This window comes from Triturus cristatus, chromosome 9, assembly GCF_964204655.1.
Source record: "Triturus cristatus chromosome 9, aTriCri1.1, whole genome shotgun sequence".
In the NCBI taxonomy this organism is placed as follows: Eukaryota; Metazoa; Chordata; class Amphibia; order Caudata; family Salamandridae; genus Triturus; species Triturus cristatus.
Genome location: NC_140592.1, coordinates 347,845,445 through 347,869,571, shown reverse-complemented (window position 1 = coordinate 347,869,571; position 24,127 = coordinate 347,845,445).

Sequence of the window (24,127 nt, the reverse complement as noted above, 5' to 3'; positions counted from 1 at the left end):
TCTACAACTACGTTTGGCTAACCTTGTAACAGAAATGCTAATGCATCTGCTTATATAAAATTAATAAAATACTTTGAAAAAAAAAGAGTGGGAGAATGTGCATTTGTGCATAAAGAACACTAAATGGCTTGCATTTACATAAGTACTCTGCACCAGAACACTTTTCTGTAATTAAACACCACCCATTCCCAGTGAATCAATATCTTTCCTACTAATCTACCATCTAACACCTCAAAGCCCCTCTTTTGTTATAAACTTCTGTGATTCTGTCGCTAGCCTAAGTCCAAACTACCTACACCTCATTGTCCTCAGTGAGTTCAATATATGCCTCAAAAAAGGCTTGACTTTAAAAAAATAACAGGTCTTTAAGATTGCTGAACTGCTACATCTCGTTGCTGGACCAAAACAATTGGCAAGGTAATACTTTATAGAATGTTTGCTAATGTTGACAATATAACCATTTGTATACCTATTCCTCTGGCAAGGAGCTTGCTATCCCTTTCAACACGGCAGTGCCAAATCATCGTAACAGCAAAGGACACCTTCCACAAAGAAATTTAGAGTATTTCTGGAAGATACTGGATATCCTTCAAAATCTAGTGACAACTTCAAAACTTACCCCTATATTTTCAGCTGCATGTTTTCAATAATTCCATAACTCAATGAAGGGTGGTCCAAAGACTTTGATAGAATCATCTCATTAAAAATGACTCACATTTGACTAGCACCAGATCCATCAAATGGTTCACAATGGTTTCTCAGTGCCTCTCTCTCTCCAAATCTCGGTCTACCATCCTCCCTCTTTCACTCTTAATTTACCAGCCCACCCATTTCTCCCAATCTCGCTCTCTTTCCTTTCCATTCCATTCCCTCTCATTTTCTCTCTCACATTTCCCTATCACTTGTCTCCTCATCATTCTCTCCCCTCTTTCTGTCTCTCTCACCTTACCCACCCCCTTGTTGTTTCATCCCTCTCTCACCCTCTCTCTCTATCTCTCTTATCTGGTGACGTGGATGGTGCGGCCGGGTGCCATTATTTGTTTTGTAACGCTGGCAGTGTTGCCAGATTGGGTTATTTCCTGTACAAATGGGCGACCTTTTTCCCATTTGTGTAGGGGAAAGACCCATGTGGCGGCTGACGGATGACTTCATTTTGGGCTGGGCTTGGCCCTGTGTGCAGAATTAATTAAGGGGAGGCGGCGCCCCTTTAAATAAGTTGTACTCGATTCAATTCAGCTGCCTGGTTTCTTTTTCTCAGGCAAACTCAGGCACTCCGTAACTTGCCCCTCCCACCCTCCCCCAAGTCAGCCCCCACTGAGGCAGCAGGCTCACACAAAATGATACAAGTAGTTACTTTAAGGCGCGAGGGGACGCGCCTTACGGTAACTACTAGTGTCATTATTGATAGCCCCCACAGTGGTGTTTGTCTGCAGGGCCGTCAATATTAAGAGCGCGAGAAAGCGCTTGCAATGAGCGGGAAAACTGCTGCTGATCGGCAAGAGAGAAGGTCCGGGCCTGGCTGCTCCCACAGCTTGAAGTCAGCCTAACCTTGCCTGTTTTCTGTCTAGCTCCTCACTTGCTGAAAACCGTGACTCCAAGAACTGGCTTCCCTCTCTTTCCTCTCCTCTGCTTCATTTGTTCACGTTTGAAATGGATCTAAAACGGAAGTAATACTTTTGTTGGAAATGTCTTTTTCTGACATTTTTCTATTCAAAAGTGCAGCCTCGGAATGGAGATTTTTTTTTAAATACGAAATATAAATAACTAACTAAAGCAAGACAGAGTGGTCACAAAGTGAGGAAAAGTAGGTCGCACACCGCTCGTCACACCAGCAAGTTGCCCCAAAGGACTGTGGGAAATGTAGTGGCGACGGCGGGTACGCCTATGCCACAGAATGTAAATAGAACAGTATGTGTATGCGTTAGCCATCCCTGGACACGTGTTTCGAGGTAGTTGCCTCTCGTCAGCAGGGAGCAGGTCAATGTAAAGGGGTGCCGCGTGGACTGCCAAATGTAATTAAAAGCAGGTCAAGTACCTCTCCTGGCGCGCAGGTGCAGACTCAAGGCTCGTCAGCCCGTTAGCTTAAGGAAGCCGTTTAAATTAAGGAAAAGTAGGTCGCACACCGCTCGTCACACCAGCAAGTTGACCAGCTTGGTTTTATTCATACCCAAACACATTAGCGCCACTTTACAGACTTTGCCAGTGAAGCACCACTTTCATTTTTTCTCGTCTTTGAATAGCATTGTTTTCCTCAAGTGAGGGAGTTCACCATTCCTGGAGGTAATGCGATATCTGGTTGATGTGTGGTGTAGAAAACGTTTAATGTGATCCTTATCAACTGTTTTCCTTATATTAGTTTATAAAATGTGTACTGCAGCTTTATGTTCACGAATGTCGTCTTTCAAAACCATACTCCTTATGTTTTGTAAGGATTTAAGCAATGGACATTGAAACAGGTCCCTTCTGGGCCCTGTAGTCATGGCCTTTGCTTTTCAGGCAAAAACCCTTGTTGATTTCTGAATAGTGAGTGCACAGGAGCCATCACTGAAACTATATTGACGTTCTTGCTTTTGGAGTTGGTTTACACCTTTTAGATACAAAATGTTGCTTAAATTAGCAGTCAGATTACGTCCTGATTTGCTTATTTTTGGTATCCTCCAAGTGTCGGGATGATAAATTGTTTATTTAATTGGGGAAGATGTCCATTTTTGTTAAAGTACATCTCGGGCTGTGTGAAATATTGGTACATAGAGGAATGCTATGTAAGGTGCTTTATTAGGGCTAAGGGTTTCAGTTGGTTATGCAAAACTTGAGAGGAGGCACAGTGTGTTTGTGATGCAACTCCGCCTAGAAGTTGGTTTAGTACCTATGGTGAGTGTGAAGTGAACTAGCCCCCATTTCATGAACAGAAATACGATTGTCGTTTTGCATTAGGGGGGTGTGGGGAGGAGGGCAGTATAGAATGACTTAATTGACAGCTTGTTGTGGTGGCATATTTGTGGGATTTCGCTCTTTTCTGTGTGTGCTTTGGGGGTTATTACGAGGAGGGCCTCTTCGGGGAGTTGCAGCTTGTAGTGTCCTGCGAGACACGTTCTAGTGTCCCGCAGGAAGCTGTCATACCAGCCACTCCCTCGAGGGCTGGACACACTGCACTCCCACACCCATCCATCACGGGTGCCACGAGTGACGTGGCCCCGTCAATAAAAGGGCCAGAGCGCACGTGCTCGTGGCCAGTTACTGCTATACGTCTCCTGGTGTCTGTGTCCTTCACTACGGTAATGTGGGCCTGAGGCCCAACACTACACTGGCGACGAGGCGGTCAGACCCCGCGTGTGCACCGTCTGCTTCCCAGTTGTGCCCCGAGAGGATTGGTAGCCCGAGGCACCTACACTGGTGTGCCTGTACGAAATGACCCTACCGCTGCCAGCCTACTCACATTCTGGCCTGAGAGAGGAGCTGCTAGACTACTGAGTGACCCCTCAGCCACTACCCCCACGTCCAGCCAACACGGAGGTACCAGCAGTGAGCGCGATTGAAGCCGGCAGAGAAAGACAAAGCCCCTCCGGCAGGGAAAGCACGCCCGGCCTGCGGCGACACATACAGTAAGCACCAGCACGATCTTACCCATTTGTGGCAGCCAAACTCGGGTAGGGGGAGGAGGAGTGTGTCGGAGCTACGAAGGCAAACCCCGCTCCTCCCGCGAACGAACTGCGGCACCGCCAGGCTCTGTTGCAGAGGTCCCTGCTTCCCTCGCACTATGCTTTGAGAGGGCCACCTACCCGGCCTTGCAGTGACACAGCGCCTGTCATGCCTCGCGCCTCCACTCGCACCCACCTGTTGGAACGCCGGTGAGAGGCCCGTCCGAGGTGCTCTTTTGACGACAAAGACCGACTCCAGTGCCTTGCCAGCTCCTGCCGGTCAGAGCGCAGGTGTGGAAGGAGCTGCTGCCTGTCGTCTCGCTGCCCCCAGGGGAGGTATGGCTGATGGAGGCACCCGCCTGTTGAAGACACTGTGCAGCGCGCAGCACGAAGGGAGAGCTGCCGCGACCCCAACCGCAACGCATGCGAGTCGCTCAACGGACCGTCAGCCAGCCTGACAAACGGTGGCTGCAGCGCCACCTAGCGTCCCTTTTGCCAGCACCGCAAGCCCCAGGTTGCATCCTCTGCCCCAGCGCACTTCGTGGCTGCTGAAAGACTGCCACCAGCAAAGGAAAAGAAGAAAGGAGCCTTCCCCCGATGCAGCCCGGCTGACTGATGCACCAGCACACACGCTGCACAACACTGCCAGCAATAGAACGCAGTGTCTGTGGCCCCAAAGCTGCTCAGGCCGTAAGGACACCGGTGAAGGGCCAGCACTGCAGCGCCACCTGGTGGCGGTACAGCTACTGCCGCCTACCACAGCATCCACACAGCAAAATCTCCTGGTAACTGCCACACAAGGAAGCCTTGCGCCAAGCACGCACCACTGGTGGATGCCTGACTCCACCTCATCCAAGGCCACTATGACACAAGCCCCTACGAGCAAGACTGGAAGCCCAGCCACGACAGGGATCCCAAAGGCCCAAAGCAGCACAGCCTGAGAGCGCAGCACGCGGGAAGAAGAAAGAAAGCGTGCCAACAAAGGAGAGTACCTAACCTCACCTAAACTAAACTAACGGGTGAGAACAAGGACATCTACAGCTCGGCACCGTCCTCGCTCAAGGAGACCTGAAGCTGCAAAGCACAGCCAGCACAAGAAAGACAGGTGTGAAGCGTACACCACCAGTGGCTGCCCAACGCCACCGCCAGAGAAGAGACCGCGTCACTTGCTCCCTGCTGGTGAACCAACACAATCGCAAGCTACAACTCAGGCACACCCTGTGCCAGGCGAAAGCACCACATGCCCGGGGCGGCGAACGACCACTACCGCATGGAGGAAGAACAGGCACGCCAGGTGCCAGAAGAAAGCGGAGCGCACTGGGTCAGAGGTGCGCAGAAGGCAGCGCCAGTGAACCTGCCAGCACGGGCAGGTGCCCAGGAGATAGACATCTCCACCAAGAAAAGCACATGCCACCTATCCCAGTGGTGAATGGCCACCACCGCAAGCGAAGAGAGAGCGCCCAAGAAGAGCACAGAGCACAGGAGATGCACAGACAGACATGCTGGCGACCCTGACAGCCCGGTCAGGCGCCCAAAGGATAGAGACATCCCCACGATGACGAAGAACTGGTATGCTGCTGCTCAACACAGCAAAGGAGCACTGCTGGACACAGTACAGAGAGCAAACACGTCTACTGCACCGGGAGTGAAGAGGAGCACATAGCACCAGGCGAGTGCACAACGCCCCAAGGACTGCGGCCACTGTTCCAGGAGTGACAGACCGAAGAGAAGGCGCCGCCAGCGCGTCCAGTAAGGACAAGCGAAGGGCGCAGTCAGATGCGTGCCAAACAGTGAAGCCAACCTGCCAGAGGGTCGCAGCGAAGAAGCACAGCTAGAAGGAGATCCCCTACATCTCCACTACACCAGCGAAGCCCTGCAGCGGACCAAAGGCACCACAGTGTCCTCCCTCACACTGCCTCCAGATGGAGTCGGCAGTGACCCACGACAGGCAAGAGAGGAGTTTCACACTCCACGTGGCAGGCCGCCACAGCAACATGCACTCCAACGCCAGCGACACGCGACTGGACGTCACGTCGCCTAGCAAGCAAGGAGCGCGCTGGAGCGAAGGCAGAAGCCGGCGTCATGACAGCGCCACCTCGAGGTTTAAGCGCAACGCCCTCGATGAAAGAAGAGTGACAGCGCTGTCGCCCTGAAAACCGGATAAACACAGGTGGGCTGAATAGACCAACAAAAGGGAGGAGACCAAGGACTCGCTCAGCAAGCCAAGAGCACACCCTGACACACCAGACAGCCACCGAGGCGGACCGACGTCCCTGGATACAGCTCCACGGGTGAACCGAACATAAGCCGCAGCAAGCGCAAGCCGCGTCTCATCCCTACGCTTCTCCAGGCGACCGTCCATCCCCAAGCATCGGCAGTCTAAGTCAAGTGGCATCCCTGCTCCTATCCACAGATGCCACGGGTGAAGTTCAGCACTGAGGGTCCGTCCTCACACCGCCTCAAGACGGAGTCGGCAGTGGCCCCAAGCCAGGCAAGAGAGTATCCACACACTCTAGCCGCCACAGACACTCAACATCAGCAAGGCGGAGGCACGTGCCTGCCCAGGTCCGTCCTGAAATCCAAACTCTCCCAGCAAGTCACCACCACCTGTCATTCCGATTCACCACATGGCTGGCAACCATCACCACGCCAGCCATCAGCACATGCGTCAAACACCACTCCCCGAGTACCGATGGACTGGAGTCCGAAACCCTTGCCACACAAGCCGACTAAATGGAACCAGAAACCACCTGTGAACCTGGCCTACACCGGAAACGCGGCAGCGAGTGCAAGTCTTGACCAAGACTCATCCACCCGTGAGGGTTGTGCATGCGACCAAGCAGCAGCTCCTCGGCGGTCCTGCAGCTGCCCCCAGACGGCATACTAGCAGCGGCCCCAGCGCAGCCTTCCTAGTCCCGCAGCAACCCCGACGACGGGCCTCCCCAGGCGGGAGAGCGAGGAGAGACATTGCCCCACCGACATGGTACCGGTCGCAGCCAAGCGGTTCAACAGGGATAGTCGGTCCAGCAACACCTCGGTGAACTCTCACTTGAGACTCCATCCACGGTCATGACGCAGCACGCCAAAAAGAACTGTTAGAACTCACCACAGATCATCACCGACGTCAGCCAAGAGGGAGCCATGCAAGACAGCAAGACATGCCATTGTCAGCGAACTGATGGTATGCAGCGGACGTCTCCAAGCCAGCAGTCGTGTCCTGAGTCCCTCAGGTTAAATTACGGGTGTCTGCCGAGAAAGTCCTGCTGCTAGCCAAGTTTACCAGCCCATGTCGGATGTCGTCCTGCCACCTGACTCAAGAGACTGATGGACCCTGTGGTATTTAGTTAACTGTTTGTTTCTTCCCCACAGGTTGGACTGACACTTTGTTTGTCCTTCAATAAAGTTGGGGAGGAATGTAGTGTCCTGTGAGACACGTTCTAGTGTCCCGCAGGAAGCTGTCATACCAGCCACTCCCTCGAGGGCTGGACACACTGCACCCCCACACCCATCCATCACGGGTGCCATGAGTGACGTGGCCGCGTCAATAAAAGGGCCCGAGCGCACGTGCTCGTGGCCAGTTACTGCTATACGTCTCCTGGTGTCTGTGTCCTTCACTACGGTAATGTGGGCCTGAGGCCCAACACTACACAGCTAAAGCCACTTGTGTGGGCTATCTCTCTGGGAGTACTGTGCTGGTATTAAGTACCCCATGCTGCGGTATTGTTATTTTACCTTTTTGGCGGCGGTCGATATTAATGTTGTTTAGAAGAAATAAGTATTGGTATGAGGCTCACCCTTTATGTGGGCCTTTGTTTGAGTGAACTGCAGAGCTTCGGTGACATTGTGGTGGTTTGGCACTGACTGCCAATATACATTTTTCGGGGCAGTATTAGTCATATGTATAGGGTGACCAGATGACTCTCACCAGGGCACAACTTTTCCAGTTTTGATTTGCCATACCAGTGCATTCTGGGAGCTGTAGTCTAGGTTAATTTTATTTTAACCAATTGGTCAAAAACACTATCTAATAATGTAACAGCAAAACCCAGGTCTGGAAAAGTCATTCTCCCCGTAACTTGCAGGCATCTTGTCGCCTTAATTATGTAGCACCAACGGGCATAGTCTCACAAAGAAAGAACTCTTCCTTGGTGTATTTGAGAGATGCAGTTCTTTTGAAGAAGTGTCTGCAAAGCTCTATGCTTCTGTTGGGATCTGTGTGAGGTGTCACTATTTTGAACAAAATGTAACCTCAAGCTCCATAGGGGCATTGTCGGTGGGAAGTGCAGCTCTTTAGGCAGGAATGGATGTGGAGACTATACATGTGTGTGTATGCAATGGTGTCAACACGGGGTGTGCATATTTGAAGCCACTTCTCTTGGGCTAGCAACTGGAGAAGTATCTCTTTGTGATCAAACTAATTGGCTTGTCATTGAAGGACGAAAAGGAGCAATGAAATCAGCACATACAAACAAAGTTCATGTTATTATTGAGACAAGAAAAAACTAAAAATTATTCCCCACCCCTTTGGTTTTTAAGCTAATAAAATGGTCAATGAAAAACTAATACATCATACCATTACCATCTACTATGCAATAACCTAGCCTGTATTTGACTCTCGGCTATCCCTCTCACCACTTTACCTAGTTCTTTGGGTTCTAGGGCCTGTCCACTTTGCATTGGCATATTGGTCTCCTCTTAGGCCTACCAGAAACCTTCTTCGCACTGATCTTTTAGTCCTTTCTGAAAACTTACCGGTATCAGGCCAGCACTGCTATATCTCAGTGATTCCAGGTTATATTATGTCTGACCCGGATACTCTAGACAAATTAAGAGGTAGAATGTTCACTTGACTGGTTACCCCACCCCCTGTTTCTCAAAACTAGAAGCAGCTGTATTCGTCTACCTCCACCTTTTGGTCATCTCTCATCAATGCCCAGCAAGTCTTACTTGATGTGATTTATTGCTTCCGGCCCTGCCTCTTTAGCAGATTACTTTTCTCCGAAATGTATTTTTTAGCCCTGAGTATCTGTGTCCTAGCTTTAGCAACACCAGAAAGAGCTGTGGCTACCTCCTAACCCCCTGCCCCCCCATCTACAGTACTTTTTTACTCTCACCACATCACCTTTTTATTAAGTGACCTCAAAACACAGTTTCTTCTCTAGAATGGGCAAGGCCCCTGAATAACATAAAATATGTCATCAAGCTCTTCCTCCATTTTCTTGCCCCCTACTCCTAGCTGAATGTAGCTCCCAAGTCTGTCAGAACTCCATCTCACCAAACCCATGAACCCCATTCCATCCATCCTTATTGTTTGCCTTTTGGTCTCTGCCTCTGTTCTAAAGAGGTGTGCATTAGAGGACATGTAGCCCTGCCATTTCTGTGTTCAATGACTTGCAAAGTCCTCCCTGGGGATATTTGGCCTTTGAACCCTTGATGTGTTCTGCAGATGGTAACCGTATGTACCTTACAGACTCTGGATCGCCCTGTAATACTGCTACAACTCTGGGTGTGGCCCCCGTCACCCCAGAGCCCCCCACCATGATACCTTCCATTAGTTACACCCTGCTGTCTCCAAGGCCTCCCCCAGATCAAGTAAGAACAGGTCCATACCCACTCTGGACAGGTGTACCCCATCTTCATCCAAACACCCTGTGGCCTTAGTATGCAGTAACCCATGACGGATGAAGCCAAAACCCCTTTGCTCAGTGAATTTCCTCGTGGCCCTGTTAACCTTCCTGCGAGAGACTTCAATGGCTTCCTTAGATCGTGCGCCCTGCCACACCCGCCGGGGCGTTATCTCAGACCACCATATTTCACAGGTCCCCAGCTGGTTGCTCAATTTACACATGGTGACCGTCATTTCTTGAAGCAGTGCCCTTCTCCCCAGAGCTGCCAGGTCATTCCCTCCCAGGTGTATGACCAACACATTAGGAGGGGGAATCCCCCCACCCCAGTTTCTGCTGCAGCTTCTTCAGCAAGCAGGTCCAGGGCATGCCTGGGTATCCTAGCCAGAATAAGGTCTGTGGCCGTGAGGCCATTAACTCTCCTGCGCGATGATTCCTGGCCTCCTCTGACTGGGCTCCTTGCCCCATTAAGCGAGGGGTTATGCCTGACTCCTATATCTCACATGCCCCCCGATTAGGTGCTTATCTTACGCATGGAGGACTTCTGTTAGGAGGGGAGATACCCCCCGTCTGTGCTGCAGCTGTCTTCAGCAAGCTGTTCTAGAGCAAGCCTAGGCCCCCCAACCGAATTAACTCAGTGGTGGAAACAACCCATGCTTCTGTTTCCTGCATTACGCCTCTTGTGCCGCCCTCAAGACGCATGATAGGCCATATACCCAAACCATTGATCCTGGCAAAATAACGAAATGCTGGGTTGCTTCACACCCTATATTGAGCACTGCCCACCTTTCTATACACTCCGCTTTGCACTTAAGCATCTTTACCTGCCTTTTGCTGGTTCGAGGGCCTCTCCCAGGTCCAGCAAACACGTCCATGCCCATTCTGGACAAGGGTAGGCATCTTTACCTACATCCCGCTGATACCCGAGCCTCTCACCGGTCCAGCAAACAAGTCCAAGGCCACTATTAGCAGGTGAAACCCCATCTTCTTCAAGGTACCCTGTGGACTAGGCAAGCAAAAGCATAACTCCCATGCCCCCAATTGTTGCCTAACTTACATATGGAGGGCTTCCTCCCTTGCAACAGATCCCTCTCCCCCACGAGAGTCAAGTGTGTACACGGGGCCAGTGCTCTTGGCTAGTGGAGCCCTGTAGTAAATCATACACAGAACTTGCCTGCCCTTTCTTTTCCTATTGCCTGCAAGTCCATCATCGTCTGCTAGCGATCTACAGATGCTGAGTCACCATGCTACTGTCCCCACCCTGTCGTCAGTGGCCCCGTGCTGATCTTCTGCTAATGTAAACCAGGAAGCTGACAAGTGGATGGTGAGAACGGGAGGACAGTTTGAAACAAATCCCCCCCAGTATGACTGAGAACTTTTACGTATGTTGTGTAGCATTCCGGTGTACCCACCCTGGTGTGGATTACCCAGTCCCCAGATTGGGATGTTGCTGGGATGCAGGAGAGGAGATGTAGGAGATCTAATACACTTTATCATTTAGAGTCCTCCAACCAGTGTACCCCACACCCTGAGGACCTTGCCCCCCTCTAAGGGCAACCACGCCTACCCATCTTGCTGGGCCAGCTATGGGACAGGCAGTATCATAACCATAAGTGAAGCGTCCTGTGGTGCCCACTGCTTATGTTGAGGGGCATCCCCGTTAACTGGTCACTTCCTAACATGGCAATCGCACGCTAGCCCCACACCTTCTGCCTGCGTATGTAAGAGCTGGTATTCCAGGCTGATGTCCCCTCCTAACGCAAGACATGCACTTACAAAACTTCTGCCAGTGTGAAATCACTGCACTGTGCCCTATATGTGGTGACAACTTACACCCCCACCAGGCTACCTAGTTTGCTTCATTATCCCCGGCATTGCTAACCCTCCCCCGAATAAAACCTGGGTAGTTTCCCTCCTAGTTGGATGGACCTGCCCACTTTATGTACCATCGTAGCCTTTTAGTGCTCTAATACTTTGTTTCCCTAACTCTGAGGCAGCAGCCCCTAGTGGATGGCAACTTACCCCACCTGCCTAGCTCAACTGGCTAACCGGGCAGCGGATGCTTAACTGAAGCACCTGTCACCTGGCCACGGGGCGAATGAGCCACTACTTTGCTGAGTTGGCACGACCTTTACACACCTATTCCAAACCTATCCAGGGCATGTTTGCGCACCTTCAGCCTTAACATTGCTACCCAACTCGAAGGGACTCATTTTATCGTCCTCCGGAGGGAAAAAGACTGAGGGGGCGGCACCCTATCTGAAGGGATGGCCGTAGCAAAAGGTTGCCCCTACGTACTTACACTATGCCCTATGCTTAATGGTCATGTGTGCAAAACCTGTCTCCTTGAGTGCGGGGCTTGCTAAATACCCTCCTGCTAGCATAAAATCCGGATGCCCTACTAATACCAACCAAAAGAAAGCGTGCCCCGGCAGCCTTTTGCCCCTGTATGCTAGCACCTCTGTCTTCCTCCTAGTGCTGTCCCCGCACTTGGTGCCGCTGCCGCCCATACTCCAACTGGGTTGCCTGGGCATCTGCTCTCGTCCAAGATGCCACCCTCATAGCATGGTTCAACTCCCAAAATTTGCATGCCAATCTCATGCAAGATCAGTAAAACACAGAAAATAAGTGCACTCTCCAAATGGCCGAGGAAAAGCTCACCTGCCCTCTAATTTATTGCTTCGTAACCCAGGTTTCACCCTTATTCCCGCACCAAGTCGAGCCCCCCCTACATAGGGGACCCCATCCCTATGGAAGGATAATGCTCATCCGATGTTGCAGCACCTAGGGGGGTAATGAAAGAGTGAGAAATGGGCGGCAAGTGTATTGAAGGTAACTGGGGGATGTATGTATATTGCAGGTCTTGTACTATGCCGTGCCTTCCTAAAACTAACATTAGATTAATGATATGAATACAAGGAGCTCTGCCCCTGGAACAGCCCACGTGATTAGAGACCCGGGCAGGAAGGCACGCGACCCGCCCCAATCCCTATAACCCACATCGGCCCAGCTGTGCCCCAAAGACCTCACGGATTCCGCAAGTGCAGTGCTTAACCTGTATAAAACCATCTGCCAGGACTGCGTCCGGCAACCACTTCAGTTGCACCACACATAGCTCCTGTCGTGCTGCCCAAACATATTAACATCACAACCACTGACCCTGGCACTGTGTAACTATCTGCCAGGACTGCAGTCAGGCGGCCCTTTCAGTTTGCCCCACACATTGCTCCCGCTGTGTTGTCACTCCTGGTAACCTCACAACTCCTTAACCTGACAATAGTCTAATTGTGACAAAACAGACTATTCCAGGCCCCAACGGCTAAAGAATGGCATAGGCAGCGTGCACTAGTAATTTCAATATGGTCCGCCCTGCCCAAGGACTGGTGCTATTGGAGAATGGGGCCTAGCAATGGGTGTCTTTATGAAAAGAAAACAATAACTGGCCACGCAAAGAACCATGGTCAGACCCTTAGATGTCTCTGCGGTAGGGAGTTGTGGAACACCAGACGGGCCATATGTAAGAGACTAGGATGCCGTTCAGCTTCAACCCAGGGATAGTGACTTGTGTTTTCAACATTGTAACACAGCAGCAGCTCACTGATAATACTGCAAATAATATCTGTGACACCCACCACCCAATTTTTGTGGTCCTGCTTTGGTCTAAGAGATACTTTTACAGATGTTGCGTGGAACCTACACAATAATTCTCTGCAAATTAATGAATATCTTCTCACACATCTCCCACGTTCTCTCTCTTCTGTCATTGCCTCCAAATCTATGATCCGCCCAACCTTGCCCCTCCAGCAAGCCTGAAAGTTGAGAGTTATTCGGCAGGACTCATGCTATGATAATGTCTTTCCTCAACATGCCACTAATTCACATGCTGAGTACCGCAGAGGGCCCTGCCAATGAATGGCTTTGCACACTTGAACATTGGCGGCAAACTCCCAAGGCGGTCTGCTACTAGTGACCAGCCAGGGTAAATAGGAAAGAATACCCGAAGGCCCCTCTGACTAAATACAACAGGTTGTGGGCCCCGCGGACTAACCAGAGGACAGGCCTGCACATACGAAGTCCCCGTCCCATGACCAGGGCCACCTCTAAGCTGAGACCCCCTGCCAAGAGATGTTCCCGATGGGCGTCTCTTCCGAGAACACGGGCGGGTATTTCTCACAGAGTCCATATTTATAATGCCAGGTTCCAGCGCCACACAAATCTAGGGTGCGTACTGGTGGAGGGGGGAAATGAAAACGTTTATTCCCGAGAGCACGATACAGGAGTAAGGTAAAGCTATACTTGAACTGCATTACCCCGTAGCCAACAAAAGAGAGAACATGTGCCTTAGGTCTAGTTACCTAAGGATCAAACGGCAACGAAGAGCTCCCGGACCAGACCAAAGGCACGACCAGGCGGCGTGGTGCCCGGGACCTCCACCGTGTCTGCAAAGATCACCTGGCCACCACTGCTGGAGCGTGATCACTTGCCACTGCCCGAAATAGATTCAAAATTTTCCACATTTCGTATTACCGCCACAGCTAGGCCAAACCTTTCTTTTGCCCGGCCCAGACACAAACCTGCATTGAATATAAGCTTATTGGCAGGAAATATTTAATTGTCTTCTTCCTATCCCCAGGCCCAACGTGGGCACATAAGCCTTAACCTAACATGTAGACTTCACAAGACCACGCTAAATACTAGATCGGCCTCTAAATCAATAGTCCTTCATTCTAAACCTGTCTTTGCTCTGTGCTGTTAAACAATCCGCCCTTGGTAACCTGGGGCTCTAACATTCCATTCAAGCCCCGCAAAGATGCTAACTGTATCCTCCCCGATCCTAGGGTCTCAAAGGGTGTGGTAAGTGGTAGTGACAAGGTCAGCTAAGGGTGAAGCATGTAGTTATTTCTGGTCACGTGCCGTCATGGGCGGCCAGGCATGATAAGCTTACTATCAGCCCCTCTACCTAGTGTACTCCTTTGTTGACCCACTTAAGCGGAGCATTAGTGACAAAAGGCTTCCAATATTTGTGTAGTTTTACTCCTGGCAGCATTACCTTTGGCGAGTCACAAGGGATGTAAGTTCACTACTCATGGCAAGAACCATGGAACCCTCTTACCACTTAAACTGCTGCATCCACTTTAACATGAGTGAAAGAGTTGTGTGAATTGCAAGCTTCACATGAATAGCTCGCCAAATAACATAAAGGGACATCTGAAATCTGATCGTTGTTAGCGAATAAGAGAATAAATCCAAAGCGGGCCTGGCTTGCTGATGACCTGCTCAGATGCAAGGTCCGCAAATGCCTCCTCCGCGCTCTAGGGCTGAGGGGAGAGGAAAACATCACCAACTGCTACCGCACCAGTGTGTGCTTGGACACACTGTGCAGACCACGACCGTCCCGACCCACTAGTACCCCTGTTACTCCGTGTCTGAAACTCCCTTGGGCGAGGGAGGGTGCCGGACAATGCTTGCTGACCCCACGAAACCAGGGCGGACGGCCCACTCGGGCTCCGGCCCCATCGACTACAGGCCATCTCCCAACCGGCCCTGGCTTGGAAACCCTGGACCCCGCATAGGGAGAGACAGGGCCTCCTCGTCGCCTACACCCCCGCGGGCCCGCAAGGGAGCCCCTGCTGGCTTGCCCCCCACCTCAGTGCCTGACAGGCATATGAAATATGCAGCATGGTATGGATCAGTGTCTCGCGGCCCATCCACAGAGGAGAAGAGAACACTGCAGCCCCAGCCAGCATGTGACTGGGCCGCAGATGCTTCACGGTAAGCCAGCAAGAGGGCGCCTTCCTAGCTGCATCGCGCGAGTGGAGCCCCTGGCCTGCCCACGCCCCCAGCAGTACCCCGCGGGCCGCGGATCCTGCCGCTATCCCCGCAGGCCGAAGCCAGTCGCACGCGGGTAAAGCGGGGGCCAGGACAGCACGACAAACCCACGCCCCGCTGCGCCAGCCCTACAACCGGTTGTGTCTCGCGCCGCGGGCAGCCCCAGGACTACCTCCGCAGCTCCTCCCCAGACGGGCCCTCGCCCAGCAACCAGAACGCCAGGGTGGAAAACCCCTAGGCCAAGGGACTGGTCCAGGACGCTCCCCGCTCCACCCTTGCAATCCTCCCCAGCAAGGCGGGTCACAAACAACGGAGGGTTCGCGTGGACCGGTGGTGAAGGCAGCCTGCCACCATGCACCGCTGACCCGTGTGCTGCGGCTGCAATTAATTAGAGGCCGGAAATGCAGCATTGCACACTGTAGGGCTGGGGGGCAGGCACCACAATATGAGGGAGCCCGTAGTCCTCCGCCACACCGAATTGGCCCCCGCCGGACACAACCCCTAGCCCCACAAAACGAGCCCCGCCGCACCCCAGCAAGCGGGGATACGGGCAACCGGAGCACCCGCGCCCCCAACTGTGCCGGCCCTGCAAGCGGCCGAGTCTCACTGCAGGCCCCTGCGGGCCATATGCGTCCCGGGGAGCACGGGGTGACCTCTCCCACCGCTCCGCCCAAGCCAACCGCTCCTTCGTGCTGTCTAGGCAGAAAAGGGGCATTGCACATGGCAAAGCACCCCCGTAATGGCGCGGTTTAGGTGACGACTTCGTCCCAGTACGAGCCCCCATTAGCCCCTGGCGAAGCGCCCCCGTAACGACGAGGTTTTGGGGACAACCTCGGCCCAGCAAACGGGCCCCCATTATCCCCTGGCACGAAGGGGGGGGGGTCGCAACAAGGCCCACGCCCACCCCACACCTCGTATTTCCCAGCCAGGGCCCGGATCCCCAACACCCGGTTCCCCGCTGGCCCTGCAGGAGACCATCGGCGTCGATCCCGAGGTTCGGCTGCCCTCTCCCCCATCAGGATCCCGCTGTGGGAACCCGCTGGCCGGTGCCCCCCCGACGGGTGCCAAGTTGGGTCCCTGCCGTTAAGACCCAGTCCCTCTCTGCCACCCCCCGCACCTGACCCGGGTGGCCGTGCTAGGGAAGAAAGTGTCCCGCGAGCAGCCGAGGCCTCGGGGAGTGGCGGGACGGCCTACATGACTGCTGCCTCCAATCGAACACCCCTCCTGCCCTTACCCCAGTCCTGCTCCCTGACCCCACCATTGCCATCAGAAGCCTCGCGGGGGCCGGAATGGGAGCAGATCCATGGGACTGGGTACCTCCCAGGCCTGGCCCATGTGGGGGTACCCCGGGGGGGCGGTGGGCTTTCCGTGACTAACCTCGTGGTATTGTTCCTTGCCACCAAAATTGAACAGGCAGCAAACAAAAGTCGAGAACTTTTTACTATTGTAAAAAGTTTCTTGTCTCCTTCACCTATCAGCTGCCCTTTCATCTCCACTAGTGACTGGACCAAGCGTATGTCCAGCTTCTTCCCCGAAATATTTTTAAGTATTCAGGACTCCTTCAAGGATAAACCCTTAGAGGTGGAGGAAGTTTGTGATCCACCCCCTCGCTACAGCATGGATGCCTGTCTTCTGCAATTCCCGAATATCAGCCTCAATCAATCTCTTTCTGTTATGAAAAACCTCAAGTCCGGTTCACCCTCAGACCCTTGTCCTGCTAAAGTTTTGTCGTCCATAGCGGAAGTAATTAATCCGGCTGTTAATTCAATTTTAAACACCACATTGCGGGAGGGTCTTATGCCTCAAATCTGGAAAAACGCCCAAATCCACCCTCTTTTAAAAAAACCTACGGCAGACCCTGAGGTTATCAGCAATTATAGGCCTATCTCCCTCCTGCCCTTTTTCTACAAGGTCTTGGAGAAATACGTGAACGAAGTTATCATGAACTTCGTAGAGGCCAAGGATCTCCTACACCCCAGTCGATCAGGTTTTAGAGCCAACTTCAGCACTGAAACTGCCTTGCTGGAGGTTGCTGAGACGATTAAAGCCACGTTAGATAGAGGAGGGAGCGCGGCTTTGGTGTTACTAGACCTCTCCGCGGCCTTCGATACCGTCCCCCACAAGCGACTTTTGCAAAGACTTGAGGGGGGCGGGTTTGGAGGCACAGTATTGAAATGGTTGACATCCTTTCTCAGCACCCGCTCTCAAACAGTCTGGGCACCACCTTTTTCGGCAGAAATCCCGTCCTTGAATGTGGGGGTCCCGCAGGGATCAATTCTCAGTCCCACGCTGTTTAATTTGTACATGGCCCCTCTTGCCCTTCTCACCGAGAAGCATGGCGCTATAGTAGTGTCATACGGGGACGACACTCAACTGTTGCTCACGTGCGAGAAGGGCTCTGACTTCGATGGGACCAGTATAAAGAACTGCCTTTCTGAAATCTTCTTGTGGTTTAGCTGTAATCAATTAAAATGCAACTCTGACAAATCAGAAATTATTTTCTTTGGCCCTCGTCCACACGAAGCCTGGCACTCTTGGTGGCCACAAGACATGCCCCCCCATCGTCTGAGGTCACTACTGTGAAAAATCTGGGCGGCAAATTGGATTTTGCTCTCTCTATGAAGGTGCAAGTCCAATCAGTGGCAGGTACCTGTTTTGGGACATTGAAAATGCTGAAAAACTTCCTCCCACTTCTACCAGTCTCTCATAGTAAAACAGTTGTCCAGGCCTTAGTGATATCGAGACTGGATTATGTAAATTCTTTGTATCTGGGATTTACTAGGTCGTCTGCAGATCATTCAGAACATGGCAGCCAGGGCCTTCTTCCTAACTAGGCCCAGGATACATACCTCGCATCTCTTGTCCTCACTTCACTGGCTTCCAGTGCAAAAAAGAATTCACTTCAAAGCCTTAGTCCTGGTCTTCAAAGTTTTCCATGGAATCGGGGCCCCATACCTAAGGGAAAGATTTCAGCCTTACATGCCTCAGCGCTCCTTAAGATCTTCTACCCAGTGCTTGATCTTGACTCCGAAGGTCAGGCTCTCACGGATAGAGGAAGATCCTTTCATGTAGTAGCATCCCGACTCTGGAACAGCCTTCCCCCCCCCCCCCCCCCCCCCCGCTGCGACAGATCCCGGACCTTCTGACTTTTAGGCGGAATCTCAAGACGTGGCTTTTCCAGCTTTAGACTTTTCTGGCTCTGTGGTAGGGGGCGATTGTCTGTCTGTGGTTATGGCTGTCTTTTCTCAGCACCGGGACACTCTTCGGAGTAGCCGCGCGCTCTACAAATTCCAGATAACATAACATAACATGTGTCTCAGGCAGCAGTCCCGGCGCGCGACCAAACTGCGTCACGGTAGTGGGAAAAGAGGGCGCCCAGAGAGGTATATGTACCTCACCCCCGCCCCCTCTACCCGGAAGTGATACGGCACACCGGACCCCTGAGGGTCCCAAACACTGGGAGGCTGCCTCCTGTGCCATCTTGTGGCACTAAGGCTGCCGCCCTCTTAGCGGGTCTCCTTCGTGGACCCCGGTCAGCCTGCAAATCACGCTGCTGCAGCGCTGCTTGCCAGTCTCCTGAATAAACACGCTCAGCAATGTCGCATGCAATAACCCTCTTACATTACACATATGTATCTATGCAAAAATACCCCATAAATCAATGCCGGAGAAAATGGCTGACCTGCTGATAACAACTTAAGTAGCCAGGGTGTACCCAAAGGGTCGGTGGATAGCTGAGCCAGACTAGTCATACTCTGTCGCCAGCCGCAGCCGCTGCAGGTAAGAGCGGTGGGCGCTGGGGCCGACCGGGTGGGGATTTTGAGAGACGACCACAAGGGAAAATTAAATAAATAATTATTTTCCCTCATGGTCGTCTCTCGAAATCCCCCCCAGCCGGCCCCATCGCTCTTACCTGCAGCGGCCGCCTCGGTTTGTCATGTTGTGTATTATTCATTTTTTTAATTTCATCTTTGGTATTTGCAATAAATAACACAAAATGAACACTATTTCTCCTGTGACAATGCCATATATGGGAATCCGAAGCATATCTTCCGTTGGCTCAACGGATTATTCACTGTACTTTCTAATTCAAACAGCTGCCAGGAGGCCCATTTCCTCACTTGCGCTAGGGCCCATGAGACACTGGCTACTCTACTGATGGGAATCTGATCCTAATTACGGTCTATGCAGCTATTTTCCATTATGCGTGTAGAAATAATGACTTGAACACCAATCCCAGATCCACCTTTAATAAACTTTGTACAAGTGCTCTCTGGGTGCAACACATTTTAATGCTGGAAACGCTGGCCTTCACAATGATAACTAAACAGATGGTATGATTTGCATTGCTTGCATCGCGTGAGCGCCCGCGCACAACTTTAGAAAATGTGGGCCCAGAACTCTAGACATTGAGATACAGATTTACCACAATTTTGCATCAGGGTGCATCACTTTTGTGGCTCAGTCCCGATGCAAAATCATTTTAGAGATTTACTTAGCCACGCAAGGTTTACTAAACACTCAGTAATGCAAAGCAGCGCATAGCACTTGCATAACTTTGCATCAGAGAGGCGTTCTATGGGTGGAGCATTGGTGTATAAACCCAAAGAGTCTGGAGGTCTAGATATACAGGAGAGAGAAATGAAAAGAGAAATGCAAGGAACAAAGACCCTTTAAGTGCTCTATCGCTCGAAGGATTTCCATCAATAACCAGTGATTGGTCAGTTTCATCATCTGGATATCCAACCTTACCACCACTGCCAACCTCTCCAACATGAGGTGTTTGTTTCGGTTGGGTGTCAACCAGATGACCAATGGTGTAAAAGGGAAGGAACCGGAGAGCAACAAGGGTTCTTGTCCTGACCAAGATGTATATCACTAAATGATATAGAAGGGTGCAGTGCAAAAAGGTGAGATAAAAAGGATTTAGAGGAAGAAGAGAATGCTTATTCAGGGTATTCCAACTAATCCATAGATTAAAAAATGGTGCAACAAAACAGCTTTAAACAAATAGGCTGCGTTAAAGTACGGTCGACATGTTTCAGCCTTAATGACCCAATGGTCAAATGGCTTTCTTCAGGACCTCATACCATGTCTTTGTTCCTTGCATTTCTCTCTCCTGTATATCTAGACCTCCAGACTCTTTGGGTTTATGAATCATTGGATAGGGGATTTAGTCTGGTCGTGGTCTTTAAACTGTCCCTCGGACCCCCTTCACTTTATATTTGGAGCATTGGTGTTCCCATGCATCCACCAATGGATTTTGACGCAATCCCAGATTTACTGAGGTCAGCAAACCTGGGATTGCACCAAAATGCCAAGTCTCCCTGACCCAGGCGTAATGAGGCGAAATATCTTTATTTCTCCTTGTTACTTTCTCTTTTGCATTCTGCAGCACACATAGAAAGAGTAAAATACCTTTAGGGTTTGTTTTTGTGCAGGAAATGATCCCTTCCAGCATTAAAGCAATCATGCTTGTTTCTCAAGCTCCCTTGCACCATGCTTTAGCGCAAGGCAGTACACAGTGCACCCGCTCTAAGAGAAAATAGAAATGTGCCTTTTCTTACTAGACATGGTGCATTTCTCTTGTCTCTCTTTCACGCAACGCAGAGCAGCAACTTTGCTTGCTGCCCTGCGTTGAATAAAAAATTAGTAAATATCCGCCTATGGTCTTCTACTATTACCATTTAGTGCCCTGAAACGGTATGCAAGTGGCCTACGGCACCTAAGAAAAATCGAACTAAAATAAATTGTTTGGAATATAAAGCGTGTATTTTATTGTGTCACTTTTATGTACCCACATATGAAGCTATCCTTATGATTTTACCTTTACTGGTACACATAATGAATATTTACACAAAACCCTGCTGCTTATATAATAGTGTAGATAAATTGCCCTACCCGAACTACCCACTTGGGAGTACCTATTTAATATACCCTATACCTTTCTGTCATCTTGCGGTAAGAGCTCTTTTATGCCAAACATTATCTAATATTCAATAACAGATTGTTATATGTGCAGTTAAAAGTAAGTTCAAAATATCATAAGTAGGTTTTATGGCACTATAAAGGTTCGAAAGCACACCTCTGGAAGAAGGCGCAATGGCTCAGCTAGTTGAGATGTTCGGTTCAAATCTAGGCAGGACTACTTTAAGGGGATGGATAAATACACTAGATAAAAGTAACATCGGGTTATTTTTCTTGAAAAGATGCTCCATAGAGTTAAACACTCACTGCTGTACACGGCAGGTCATTAGTCTGAATTCCATCACGGCCTATTAAGGTTTCTCTCCTTCTGACGAGGCAAAATGAGTGTCATTAACCCGAACGGCTCTAGCACCTGTTACTTAGAGCATTTAGAAATGGCAGCAGTGTGATGTGAAGTGCTGTACTGCTATTTACATCACTTAGCAACTGCAAAAACTGTACTTTTAAAACAAGCACTTATTTTTATATATAGACTGGTTTCTGTAGCCCATAGTGGTTGTTAAGCGATTTAATCTGCAAAGGGAGGAAGTTCAGTAGGAAGGTAGTCTGCTCAGAAAAATAGACAAGCCCCAGTCTATGGAGTTTCAGATTTGGGTATTTTTTTTTTGCAGATTTATATAGCGTGAACTCGACCCGAAGGTATTGGAGCGCTTTACATGGGCACCAGTTACGTCATACAAGGACACATTCATTTTTTTTTGGGATTTTGAGTCAAAGCCGAGACTGGAACCTTCTCCCCAGCTCCAAAGCTGTCGCCGTGAGACCACATCCTCTCTGGTTAGATAACGTCTAAAATTATCTCAGGGTCTGATTTGAACTCAAATAGTTAATTTCTAAAGTGAGATACTGCTGCCTCATTTTACCAGTGCTCTTTGGTGGCAGGCATAGAGATTTGAAGTATCCTCTATGTGAAACTGATAATCCTTGTGGCGAGAACAAGGAGGATAAGAAGTGCCCTCTCTGGTGTAGAAAATGTAAGCATACCTGAATACGCCCCATCTGTGTAATCTATGCACAAGACAACTAAAGCTTCCATTGCTATCAGCCTCATTTTAGACGCCATGTATTGGTACAGTCAGGGCTTTAATTGGGATGAAAAAACTGGGGGGGGGGGGTCTCTCAAAGGGGCGTGGCCAATGTAATTAAGGGCGTGACTTAAAAACACATACGCTAAAAATCTGTGCTGCTTAGCATAGTGTAAAAACAACAATTGATGAACAGAATGCAGAACAATGTCATACATTCACCCCAGTACAGAGATCTGGGCCTAAATCCATCGTTTTTTTGCTCACCATGCCATTCCAGTTTGAACCCAGCCATATACAAATCAGTCTTGACCCTGTGCCCCATGAGAACAGTCGAACCCGAACGGCCAGGTCCTCCCTGGACTGGAAACAAGCATCCTAGGACCGGTTTCGGGTTTCACCCCTCTTCAGCCAGGATAACTGGACTCCAGTGGCATTGAGAGCACGGGACCCATGTCTGGGCATACCCGTCCCACTCGGGGTGACAAATGCAAAAACAACAATTGATGGACAGAATGCAGAACAATGTCATAAATTCACCCCAGTACAGAGATCTGGGCCTAAATCCATCGTTTTTTTGGTCACCATGCCATTGCAGTTTGAACCCAGCCATATGCAAATCAGTCTTGACCCTGTGCCCCATGGGAACAGTCCAGTCAGAACTGCCAGGCCAGGTCCTCCCTGCTAGCCTGGCTGAAGAAGGGTGACATACCCTGAAACCGGTCCCAGGATGCGTGTTTCCGGTCCAGGGAGGACCTGGTCTGACAGTTCGGTCTGGACTGTTCCCATGGGGCACAGGGTCAAGACTGATTTGCATATGGCTGGGTTCAAACTGCAATGGCATGGTGAGCAAAAAAACGATGGATTTATCCCAGATCTTTTGACTGGGGAGAATGTTTGCATTATCCATATTCCGTCCAGCATTTGTTTGCTTTAACACTTTCTGCCTTACGTGGGTCCCTTGCTCACTGTGCCACTGGATTCAAGCTAGCCTGGCTGAATAAGGGTGGCATACCCTGAAACCAGTCTCAGGATGCTCTTTTCCGGTCCAAGATGGACCTGGCCGGCCAGTTCGGTCTGGACTGTTCCCATGGGGCACAGGGTCAAGACTGATTTGCATATGGCTGGGTCCAAACTGGGGGGGCGTAGTAGGCAATAGAAGGATGGATTTAACCCAGATCTTTTGATTGGGGGAGAATGTTTGCATTGTCAGCATTCTGTCCATCATTTGTTTGCTGTAACGGTTCCCCACCCCCTTTAGCAACAAACTAGGTGCAACCAGGCATGGAGAGGAGGAAAGGAGAAAACGAGTAAGGAATAAAGCCTTCAGAAGGTGAGACAGATGGTGTGCAGAGCGAGGCAGGGCTCAAAGCATTAGGCACCAGTGCCCAGAACCTGGTTGTGGTGCGGAGGCGGGCAGAAATAGGGCGGTGCGCATGAGCCTCGACGCAGGGGTTATCACCCAGAGAGCTACCAAAAGGGACTAAGAAGGAACTAGCAGCAACAGCTATAACTACAACAACAGCGTTAACAGACTCCATAGCACAACAGCAGTTTTAATTCTGAACCCTCAACTGATTGCGAAGCAACCTAGAGTAACCTATAGGATTTCATAGATATGGTCTCACAGCCCTAGAGCCTTCTGAGCCTGCAGAGTAAGAGGCCAATAAAACGAATAATAATCCAACAGTCTAGAGCACATGTCCTAGCAAAACTAGTGAACCCACTATTTCCGTATCATTTCTACGATTACCGTGCGGGTTACTGTATGGCTATGATTGCCTATGATTGCAGCGAAGAGCATCAATTTCTATCACAAGACAAGGCATCCAAATGTAAGTAGCAAGCAACCTAAAACTACTCAAAGCAAAAATAGCAAGCACGCAAGCTAAAAGTAAGCTAAAAAAAAAAAAAGTTAAGCACAGTAGGCTAGTGCAAGGCAGATCAAAGAGTGAGGCGTACATGTCAGTTCGAAAGACTGCATGCCATTGGGTGCCCTCTTGAGTGCAAACCAGGGCCACAG